We start from the raw sequence: 11,957 nt of genomic DNA on the forward strand, positions 1-11,957 counted from the left end.
TGCGGTGTACAGGTGGTCACCAAAGAATTTTTAATAAAATGTTTAGTTCATCGAATGACTCCCATATTATATATTTTAGAACGGTGTAGGTAGAGACAGTTGTACGACAATTCTACCTCTAAGAAGCACATAGCCACGAGCAGGAAAAGCGAGGTGCAGTCGTCCTTCCAACAGTTAGATATTTAATACAGTAGATGCTTTTTGCAGTACATAAGACCTCTTCATTTTTAAGTATGACCAACTGATTTCTCTGTTTGTGCTTACGTAATCTGGGAGGATACACAAATGTGAAATAGTTTTCCTAAGCCGCTTGTGGTACAATAGATTCTAGCTTATGTCATAAATGTAGAGTATTCGTAGGTTAAGCTTCATCTAGGTCGTAAGTTGGTTCAATGGGACATAAAACTTTATTCTCGTAGGGCAAGACTACCGTCCGGTATACAACTTCGCGGCCTGGTTCAAAAATGGCTCTGAGCAGTATGGGACTTAACTGATGAGGTCATCAGTCCCCTAACTAACCAAAGGACATCACACACATCCATGCCCAAGGCAGGATTCGAACCTGCGACCGTAGCAGTCGCGCTGTTCCAGACTGTAGCGTCTAGAACCGCACGGCCACTCCGGCCTGCCGCGGCCTGGTCCAAGACGCCTGTTTGGCAGTGTTTGCGCCGCAAATACCCTTTCCGGCCACTGTGCTCTTACACTCTAGGACATTTATGAGGAAATGACTAATGGTTTGGTCTGTGATCCTATGTTGCTGGTTACCAGCAACTAAGTTAACGCAAAAGACGCAATGGAGACACTTCAAATCAACATATTCCTCACAGTAGCAATATACATGATGATCAGAAGTAGTATGAATAGCTTATAAGAGTGTTGCAGGGTAGGCTGCGCTAAGAAATAATTTTTAAGAAAAAATTCGACACATTGAAGCTTTTCCAATTTAATTATTTTTGAAATTAGCCAATCACATGGTTTCTCGCTCGGATTCAAGCAATCTGCAAGATACCAAATGCGTCAGATGTTCTCATAGAATAGATGATTGCGCATGAGACTGCTCAATCACTGGCTCAGGTTTGATCCTCACTACCACTCCATGTTAATTTTTGTATCGCTCTATTGTTTGGTTTGACATTGGGCGCCGACGACCTAATTGGCTAACTTCAACGCTAATTAAATCGGAAACGGCGCAACTTACCGAATTTTTTTCTTAAGAATTATTTCTCAGCATAGCCTATACTACAACAAACAACCGTACAACATTTTCCCACTGTTTCAGACCATCCTACTGTGTAACATTACATCTGTATTTACTTGACTTGCTGATTCATTATTATAACTATTAGGCGTAGTATGTTCTTAGGTTGGTTAGTACCTCCAAGTACATGTGACAAGAGCAAGCCATTAATGCTTATTTTCCTATGGACAGCAAGTCAGATGTTGAAGTGTGGGTGCAAAATTGTTAGTTTACACTGACAGGCACAATCCACTTAGTGGTGCAGTTACGACCATACAGAAAAGTCATCATCATCAGTTCCAGCGTTGGGCGTTTTTCTGTTTAGCTTCCATGTCTTCCTTGACTTCTTCTCCCAGCTCCATTAAATCTTCTTAGACGCAAACAACATCAGATAGTCAATTAAGTGATGTGTTTAGGGGAAGACTATTAGAAACAGAGAAAAAACAACTAACACTATAAAGTGGGTGCATATTAAGGTGTCAGTTATCTCATCTGCAGTTATACGCCTAACACATATTAAAAGGGCGTGCTGAAAAGTAAAGCACCCAGGTTTTTTCTCTGTTCTCAATACTGGTTGAGGTATTACTACTACTACTATGAAATATTGTAACTTACAACCTTTACATAATTTTTTGAATAAATGCAATTCAAATAATTTACATAATTTTTTGCATCAGTATGGATATCGCTATACGCACTATTTTATGCATCATTTATAATCATTCCTATTAAATACAAGTATTAATGTGTCTAAAAATATCTTTGACTTTCATAATACCTACCATTTACTTTCAAGTGAGGATTATGAATTTTTGCTGCATATGATCGATCATGCCTCCACTTCTATACCATTTTAATACTACACTATGACTTGAATGGAGACGAGGAGGACTTCAAATTTTCTGCTTGCAAAATTGGGCTTGTTCCAGCATCTTGGATTCTGATTGGCTTTTTTAGTTTAATACTGTGATTGGATGGAAAGGACATAACGGGAGGGGAGGGATCCAAAGTGCAACTGATCTAGTTCCACCATTTAGGATTTTTTTAAATTTTCCCCCTAGCACAACTGGGCTAACTTCACCACCTTGGATTCTGACTGGCTGGAATTAGACTATGAAGAAGGGAGAAAGCAAGAGGGAATGGGGAAAAGGGATGTTGTTTGATGATATCACTGATAAGGAAGTGTAGTGCTTTATACTACAGTGATGACATCATGCGTTCAGGGTTCATTCTCCCTGTCTCTGCATGTAGGCAGCCCAATGTCAGGATGTCAGAGTGTTCTAGTTAGTAGATATATACATGATTAACAAAAACAGCAACGGTTACGTTTTTCGAAATTCCAATAGCTTCAGAAATTAAAGAAGTATGGTTAATTGATTAACCACATATGTCGTAATGGTGCATAGCATTCCAAGCGCTTCTAAAAAATACGGTAGTTTCCCGTCTGTGTAACCACGTTGTTACGTTTTTCCTGATGTTCCTAAGCTACAGAAACCACAGATCTTCTCGCCACTGTTGACAATATTATCACTGCTTGTGCCTCTATGGCGCCAGTGGCAGATAGGACTCATTTGTCAATCGGCATGGGGTGATCCTCTGATTCTGACACTGTTGTAGAACGTTACATCACTGATTCAGCTGCCCTTACCGATGTCCTTTTATGCACCTCGTAGTGTATATCTCGCTTTAAGAAACCACGCACGAGATTTTCGTATTCTCTCGATAGCTATGAGCGAACTATCAGTCCTACAGAAAAAAATGTGCATTACCTTTAAACAGGAAATTGAATGTAGTTAAATTTTGCTCTGGGATACGTTTTCGCTGGAGGCCACGGTTTACAAGTTATTCAAGAAATACGTACAAAAGTGACCTTCAAACGCAGCTCCGCCCCCACTCGTCATTCAGCTGTTAGGATTTCTAATATGTCTTTCGCGGCACTCCCTCTTACAACCGTACAAAAATTTTCTACTCACAGTATTTCCAGTATTCGACCTTTTCTGGTCTGTATTCATTGGGATATTACGCTACCAGAATAGTGGTGCATTGCGTTAACATTACTAATTTAAACGGACCAGTGAGCGTAATGTAAGAGAAAAAGACTTTTGTAAAAGTTACGCTGTTGCCATTTCGAAGCAAACTTAACACTTACAAGCAAATCAGTTTCGTAGTCACAGGTCCTGACGAATACAACGATGTAATGATGTGATTGTTTAACTAATGCTGTTAAAATTTAGGAAATAGTTAGGTAAAATTTTCATGAACGTCAAATTTAGAATTTTTAACTTCTCGACTACACTGGTGGCGTAATAAGACCAGTCAATGAAGACCATAGAGGTCGTAATATGGGAAATAAATGGTACAGCCGTAATGTTTTGTACTGTGTTAGACGGAAATGTCATGAACAACGTACTAAAAATTCTGACAAGTGGGAGGTGAGTCTCAGAATGTGGGTGCGTTTGAACTTCACTTTTGTACGTTTTTCTTGAATAACTCGAAAACCACGACCTCTAGTGGGAACGTATACCGGCACAAAATTTAGCTACATTTAATCTCCTACAAAATGTACAGTTCCTTTTTTTTCTAGGACCAACAGTTCTCGAATGGTGAACAGTACAGTATGAAAATCTCACACGTTGTTTTTGAACACCAGATATAATATTGCTGGTTGTATAAAATATCAGTTAGGACAGCCCTGTCACACTGCATATACGAGGGCGTGCTGAAAAGTAACGTCTGCGAATTTTCTATGTGAATTCTATTCTTCGTGTCTACATATTTACTTCTCAAACATAGTCATCCTGGCAACGAACACATTTCTCCCGAGAGAAATTTGTTGATACCGCCACCGAAGCAAATGTGACTCTGTTAACAGAATCACAGCCAGAGCTTTGCTTCCACAGCTTCATCACTATCAAAGTAAAGTCCTCGAAGCCGTTTTTTAAATACTGGAAACAGATGAAAATCGGATGGGGGCCAAGTCGGGGAATGATCGAAGACAGTGACTAAAATGTCTCAGATTGTTGCTGATGACGTAGCACTCGCAGCACTTTGCACAGCTTGTGGTGCTGCCTTTAGACATGAATTCAAAACACACCAGACCTTGAGCATCCCAGAACACTGTAAGCATAACTTTGCCTGATGCTGGCATGTCCTTGAACTTTTTTATCGTCGGTGATTCTTTGTGGCGGAACTCCATTGATGCTATGTTGTTTTTGGGGTCGCAATGGAGAACCCAACTTTCATCAGTTCAAAATGCAAAAGAAATTGTTGACAGATGTCCAGACACCCCTGTTTCATGTCAGGAATAAGTATTCGAGGCATCCCCCGTGCACACAGTTTCCTATACTGCACTTGTCCAATGATGCCCTGTACACGCTCTCCTCGTCATATGCCACACTCACCTGATAGCTGTGTCTGTGTTAAAATGGCTCAAATGGCCCTGAGCACTATGGGACTTAACATGTGAGGTCATCAGTCCCCTAGAGCTTAGAACTACTTAAACCTAACTAACCTAAGGACATCACACACATCTATGCTCGAGGCAGGATTCGAACCTGTGACCGTAGCGGTCGCGCGGTTCCAGAATGTAGCGCCTAGAACCGCTCGGTCAGCACGGCTGGCTATGTCTGTGTTAATCCACGTTTTTTTCTAAAGAGTTCATCAACCCAATTCCGAAGAGTCTCGTTTGGTTGACGTGAGCGGCCTGTCACACATGTTGACGTTGGCACCACCACCTCCTCCATTACGAGAGGGAACAACCGAAAGTCGCACATCACTGATGTCGATAAAATTGTCGCCGTTCACAGCGTTCGTTGTTCTAATGATTTCAATTGGAGGCCCGTTTTCTACGGACAGAAACTCGATTACAGCACGTTGTTTCTCATGCACCGATATACTTACGTTACACACCACCGTTGTAGACGCTACAGTTCGAACCAGTCTGGTGGCAGAGAGTTGTAGCTTGCATCAGCAAAGTAGGAAGTCCGATCGAGTAATATACATTTTCACGCAATTTGGGTGCATAGATCCTGAGAAATCAGTACCCAGAACAACCACCTCTGGCCGTAATAACGGCCTTGCTACGCCTGTGCATTGAGTCAAACAGAGCTTAGATGGCGAGCACGGGTACAGCTGATCATGCAGCTTTAACACAATACCACAGTTCATCAAGAGTAGTGACTGGCGTATTGTGACGAGCCAGTTGCTCGGCCACCATTGACTAGACGTTTTCAACTGGTGAGAGATCTGGAGAATGTGATGGCAAGGGCAGCAGTCGAACTCTTCCTGTATCCAGAAAGGCCCGTACAGAACCTGTAACATGCGGTTGTCCATTATCCTGCTGAAATGTAGGGTTTCGCAGGGATCGGATGAAGGGTAGAGCCACAGGTCGTAACACATCTGAAAATGTAACGTCCACTGTTCAAAACGCCGTCAATGCGAACAACAGGTGACCGAGACGTGTAACCAATGGCACCCCAGGCCATCACGCCGGGTGATAGTCCTGTGTGGCAATGACGAATACACGCTTCGAATGTGCGTTCACCGCGATGTCGCCAAACACGGATGCGACCATCATGATGCTGTAAACAGAACCTGGATTCATCCGAAAAAATGACGTTATGCCATTCGTGCAACCAGGTTCGTCGTTGAGTACACCATCGCAGGCGTTCCTGTCTGTGATGCAGCGTCAAGGGTAACCACAGCCATGGTCTCTAAGCTCATAATCCATGCTGCTGCAAACGTCGTCGAACTGATCGTGCAGATGGTTGTTGTCTTGCAATCATCCCCGTCTGTTGACTCAGGGATCGAGACGTGGCTGCACGATCCGTTACAGCCATGTGGTTAAGATGCCTGTCATCTCGACTACTAGTGATACGAGGCCCTTGGGATCGAGCACGGCATTCCGTATTACCCTCCTGAACCCGCCGATTCGATATTCAGCTAACAGTAATTGGATCTCGACCAACGAGAGCAGCAATGCCACGAGACAATAAACCGCAATCGCGATAGGCTACAATCCGATCTTTATCAAAGTCGGAAACGTCATAGTAGGCATTTCTCCTCCTTACACGAGGCATCACACCAACATTTCAACAGACAACGCCGGTCAACTGCTGTTTGTGTATGAGAAATCAGTTGGAAACTTTCCTCATGTCAGCACGTTGTAGGTGTCGCCACCGGCGCCAACCTTGTGTGAATGCTGTGAAAAGCTAATCGTCTGCATATCATAGCATCTTCTTCCTGTCCGTTAAATTTCGCACAATGGAGCACCTCATCTTCGTGGTGTAACAGTTTTAATGGCCAGTGGTGTATATTGAGCAACATCGTTTATCATTTAGTAGTGTTAGTTGCCTTCCTCATTCATTTATGTTTAGATTGTAATTGATATCTTAAAAGGAATTAAGAGATCCTAAGCTCTGTTTCAGGGGGTAGTCAGACATGGCCAAATCATCATTTTAGCGTTTATTATTTTCCGTTGCGCACATTCATTATACATCCGCCGGAGTGGCATCTTGGAAAGTAATGTTTCTAGAATCTGTAACAAGTTTCCAGAGACACAAATTATATGAAATAGGCTACACGAGCAGGAGTTCAGTGCCAGAAGACCTCTCAAGACTCCTCCCCTAAACTGCGTTCAGAGAGGGGCTCACGTCGCACGAGCACGAAACTAGTCTCTGTGGGCTAGGCAGTTGTACGACACAACGCTCTTTTGTGATGAGGCCAGTATAAGTCTTCACCCTGATAGTACTGATATACGCGTGTGGAGGCAATGAAAGAGTTCATATCCTGTGTCGTAGACTGCCTCTCTTATCAATACATTTCACTTATATTTTGGCATGGAGCATAGTAGCAGTCGGATAGAATGGCTCTCACATTCTTCAGATCTGAACTGCACTGTAAATGCACCGGCCATGCCTAAATGAACTTTTAGGAATCGTCATGTCCCACCAGACTCCAAACAGAGGCCGCTGTGAAGGAATGGAACAGTATTCCACAGGCCTATCTGGACAGTTTACTGAGAAGTATGCCAAATCACTAGTGTCTCCAGTTACGAGGAAGGCCACCTGATTGCCGGCCGGAGCGGCCGAGCTGTTCTAGGCGCTACAGTCTGGAACCGCGTGACCGCTACGGTCGGAGGTTCGAATCCTACCTCGGGCATGGATGTGTGTGATGTCCTTAGGTTAGTTAGGTTTAAGTAATTCTAAGTTCTAGGGGACTGACGACCTCAGAAGTCAAGTCCCATAGTGCTCAGAGCCCAAGGCCAACTGATTAATAATGAATGGCCGGCCGCGGTGGTCTTGCGGTTCTAGGCGCTGCAGTCCGGAACCGCGGGACTGATACGCTCGCAGGTTCGAATCCTGCCTCGGGCATGGATGTGTGTGATGTCCTTAGGTTAATTAGGTTTAAGTAGTTCTAAGTTCTAGGGGACTGATGACCTAAGATGTCAAGTCCCATAGTGCTCAGAGCCATTTGAACCATTTAATAAAGTATGTGTTATGCAAGATGACATTGAAAAGAAACGGTAGTATCTGCAGTGCAATCTTCTATGAGGTTTTGTTTTGCTTGTTTGTTTTTTGTTTCTCAAATGCAAATGTGTTTATCTTCTTTATTTTCGTTTTCTTGTGGTTGTATCATATAAGTAAACCAATTTTGTTTCTTATTATGTCCACTATTAACAACAAAGTAACATGCAACATACATTGTGACCACTGTATGTAACGGCTACTTCACTGAGGTAGAGCGTCCATTGTGTTGTTATTATTATTATTGTTACTACTATTATTAGAGGAAATGGTCGAATGCAAAGCAATTGCCACCTGTAGCCTTCCAATTTCTGCCTGTTCGGAAGTAATGAGTCCAGCAATCAAGTGACTTTCAAGCAATATGTATAGAACACACATTTTAACTTAGTTCATTGTAAATAGCGTTGCAAGGAGTTGATAAAGTCATCTAGGGAGATGAGTGCTGTAGAGGAACCACGTTTTGTAACAAGTGTCTACACTCAGTGTATTTTGTTTTCTGAGAAGGAGTTGTAAGTAGCACTCGCAATGTACTCTGTATTGCTTCATCCATACAAATTATAAAAATAGATGTATGTATGAGTGTGTGTATGTTCCACATCTCCTCCTAAACCACTGGAGTAATTTCAAATAAACGTGGTACTCATTTCCCTTCCTGTCAAACCATAATCACTGTTGGGTAAGAACTACCTATCTGATATAGTTCAGTAGTTATGATACCATAAACAATGAGATCCGTGAAAAACTGCCGCATGACCTTTAAATTTATTACTTCCGTGGTCCTAACTCTATTCCCAATAAATCTGGCAGACAGTATCCACGCTTGTTCCTAAATGCGCCGACAAAACTATATCATGGTACAACATATAATTTTGTTTGCTACTAACTCTTCTCACAACATAATGCCACTGAATGTACTTACAAATATATCATCGTATGACACATAGGTTAGGAGATATGACGTCATAAACACTGACAAGGGAAACTCCCCATCAAAACTCAACTCAGATCAATCATGAAAGCAGGAAGAAGGTGTACTGAACTTCGGATAAAAAAGCAAAATAGAAAGAGTGAACGGTTCAAGCACAAGAAGTGTAATATAGAGCAGCATGAAAGACCAACGGCGTCGTGGTTAAGTGGTGACGGTGTTCAAACCTCTCTCGTTTCATTTTGTTCTTTGTTTTTCGCTGCAATCTGTTTTAGAATTTGTTTATGTGTCGTGGTGTAACGTCCGTCTGCAACAGCGGGGTGTAAGGAAGGGACCTATACCGACAGTTGATTTTGCACAGTTACTCTATTAGCAGACGAAAGGAAATGGCTTTCAAATGGGACCGCAAACGTTTGATGATAAGGCGAAAAGTCAACCGAATCCTCCACCGCAAAACACGTCTGGTGTACCGCACACAACATTAGTGACGGGGTGTGTCTCATATGATAGGACTTTTTTGCCGACGCACCTAACTTATTCGCTTTGTGAGTGCTTGAGATACGGCTCCTACCCCTAAATAAGTGTTCATATGAATTCGAATGTGATCACACCCAAGGAAATGATGAAAATATAATAGTCACACAAGCTGCAACAAATAAACACGACAGTTTCATAATCATACAGTTTCTCTGTGCGCTATCAAAACACATGTTTTTAATGTTTTTGAAATTGCGTTCTATTTTGGAAGTTGTTGTAACGTAGTTCGCACCCGTTTATTTGTTGTTTTCATTTCTGTGATACGACTATATGGTATCTTGCGTGCTTTCACTATTTGTCACATTTACTTGCGACGGCAATGTTTTCATACTACTGACTCATATTCTGTAACCAATGCATAGTATGACAGCTACCAAGGCTACGAAAAGAGAACAATGATTTCAGTGTTATGAAATAAATAAATAAACAGCAGGAGGGAATGCCGAACACGGGTCGACCGGTTTACAGCGCAACACCAGATGACTTAATCACGACGCAGCGGCTTTTCAATTGCGCTCAATATTGCACTTGTTAGGCTTGGCCCGTTCACTGTTTCTATTTTGCTTTTCTTTTCACAGTTCAATACACCTTATTCCTGTTTTCATGCTTGACCTGTGTTCGGTTTTTGACGAGCTATCCATTGGGCCATCTTACCACTACATCTGAGGGGTTATCAATTGAAGGCATAAAATCTGAAGTCGGCCGGTGTGGCCGAGTGGTTCTAGGCGGTTCAGTCCGAAACTACGGTGCTGCTACGGTCGCAGATTCGAATCCTGCCTCGGGAATGGATGTGTGTGATGTCGTTAGGTTGGTTAGGTTTAAGTTGTTCTAAGTCTAGGGGACTGATGAGCTCAGATGTTAAGTCCCATAGTGCTCAGAGACTCGTCCGAGTGAAACCGACTTCCTCTCATGTCTTTCTTAAGTTCCATAGTGCTTAGAGCCCTTTCAACCATAAAGTCTGAAAATGAGTCCGTGGTCATATTTTCGGCACTTTATTTTACAGGCCTGTCTTGATCACATAAGACGAACCTGTAAAATAAATACTGAGTGGGATGCGATGGAGAGTTTCCCTAGTGAGATGCCTGATGAACTGCCCCATAACGCACAAAGTTATAATACTTTTGTTCTTTACTGCTAAGACACTCCTACAGTCGAGTCAACTTAAGGAAATTCCTGTCTCCTGGTAGCGTTCTTAACGGCTTTGAACTGCGAAGCGCATACGGCATATAGAGAGCTATGAAGAGGCGTTATCGAAGAGGCGTTTACAAAATCGCGTTGTAGACATACGAAGCAGTTGCGTTTGGCGTACAGAAACTGTCCGGAATCATCTCACACCGAGTCTACTGCACGAGTAAGTATAAGGTTTCGTTTCTAATGGAAAAATTGTCAGTGTATTTCTGGGCAATTTCGGGTTTGTCAGACCAAAGTTTGGTTAATCACTATTGATGATTGTCACTGGAGTGGGGGGCCGGATGGTGGGGGTGGGGGGGGGGGGGGGTAACTAAGTAATATCGTCGTCTTTTGCAGTACTCGTGCGCGGAGTGGGATACTTACCAAAAACGGGATTAAGAGTACATGGAGAAAGTTCAAAGAAGAACAGCACATTTATGTTGAAGCCGTCCTACATAGGTAGAAACGATAATCACAATAAAACAAAGGAAATCAGTGTTCCGGCGGAAAGATATAGGTCTACGTTCTTTCCTTTTTACTCGCGCTATTCGCAAGTGGAATGATAGAGAATTATTATGAAGGAGGTTCTATGAACCTTCTGTCAGGCCCTTAAGTGTGATCTGCAGATTAGCCATGTAGGTGTAGATACAGGGATTGGGTATAAGTGCTTTTTTGACAATAAGCGTTTGGCGGAGGACAGAAACTCGCACGAAAGCAGTCAGACTACTCGTGAAAAGAATAAAAAATCTTAGAAGCAAAGCGAGTAGATATTACGGGTTGACTTACCAGGACGTTAGAAGGGCTGCTGGTCCTCGTCGGCGAGACCTGCAGTGCGCCGCGACCCGAGTACACGGAGTGCGAGCACGTGCTCCGAGCGCAGACGGGCGCGTTTCGCTAAGGAGGATGTGCCCTGAGTGGTCGTGACGTGGGCTGGCGCGTCCAGCGTGGGCTACTCTGACTGCCCTGCAAAACCAGCTGGTGCCGTTCTGGATAGGAGGACCCTCGCTTACGGAAGGAAGTCCCGTCTCGGCTCGTGACAAGCATTGAGTGACGCCCGACCTCGACAGCTTCACTCCCGTGTTACGTCCTGACGCAGACCGCTTCTCACGCATACACCTACACTCATTAGTAGTAATTATTCTCCGCGCTACGACAGGTTGTCACTTCCGTCGCCTGGGAGTGATAATTACTATTAGAGCCGCATCATATGATAGCGAGTTTGTAACTCCGGAATACAAGGGAGGTAATGACGTCGGATGACAGCCACAAAAAAGATACTTTCTCACTGTGAGCTCACGTAAGGTCCGTCACGTGCCACTCAGGGCGATGTGGTTATTTCGTAACTGCTGAGCAGGACATGTTGGATCCTCAATTTAACGAAGATGACATGTACAACGTTTTCTAAAAATAAATACAGTTCTCACAATAATCAAGTTGTTACCTGAGGATGACGAAGTAACAGGCGGGAATTACAAGTAGCAAAGGGGGCCATCCTCGCCAAATAGACGTCGAGTAGTATCAAACAAAAGTCATAATTTGGCAATTAAATTTCTGAGAGTGTAGG

General features: G+C 43.1%; 1 protein-coding gene across 1 annotated transcript in view; it reads right to left on the reverse strand.

The window, feature by feature from the left end:
* The window catches only part of LOC126320713 (esterase FE4-like), a 104,747-nt gene extending 93,275 nt beyond the window's left edge, over window positions 1–11,472 (reverse strand). The window contains exon 1 of the mRNA XM_049994090.1: window positions 11,180–11,472. The gene's annotated coding sequence lies outside the window, so the exon portion shown is untranslated. The remainder of the gene's footprint in view (window positions 1–11,179) is intronic.
* Between the last annotated feature and the right edge of the window lie 485 nt (window positions 11,473–11,957).

The sequence above is a fragment of the Schistocerca gregaria genome, chromosome 2, assembly GCF_023897955.1.
Source record: "Schistocerca gregaria isolate iqSchGreg1 chromosome 2, iqSchGreg1.2, whole genome shotgun sequence".
NCBI classification, from domain to species: Eukaryota; Metazoa; Arthropoda; class Insecta; order Orthoptera; family Acrididae; genus Schistocerca; species Schistocerca gregaria.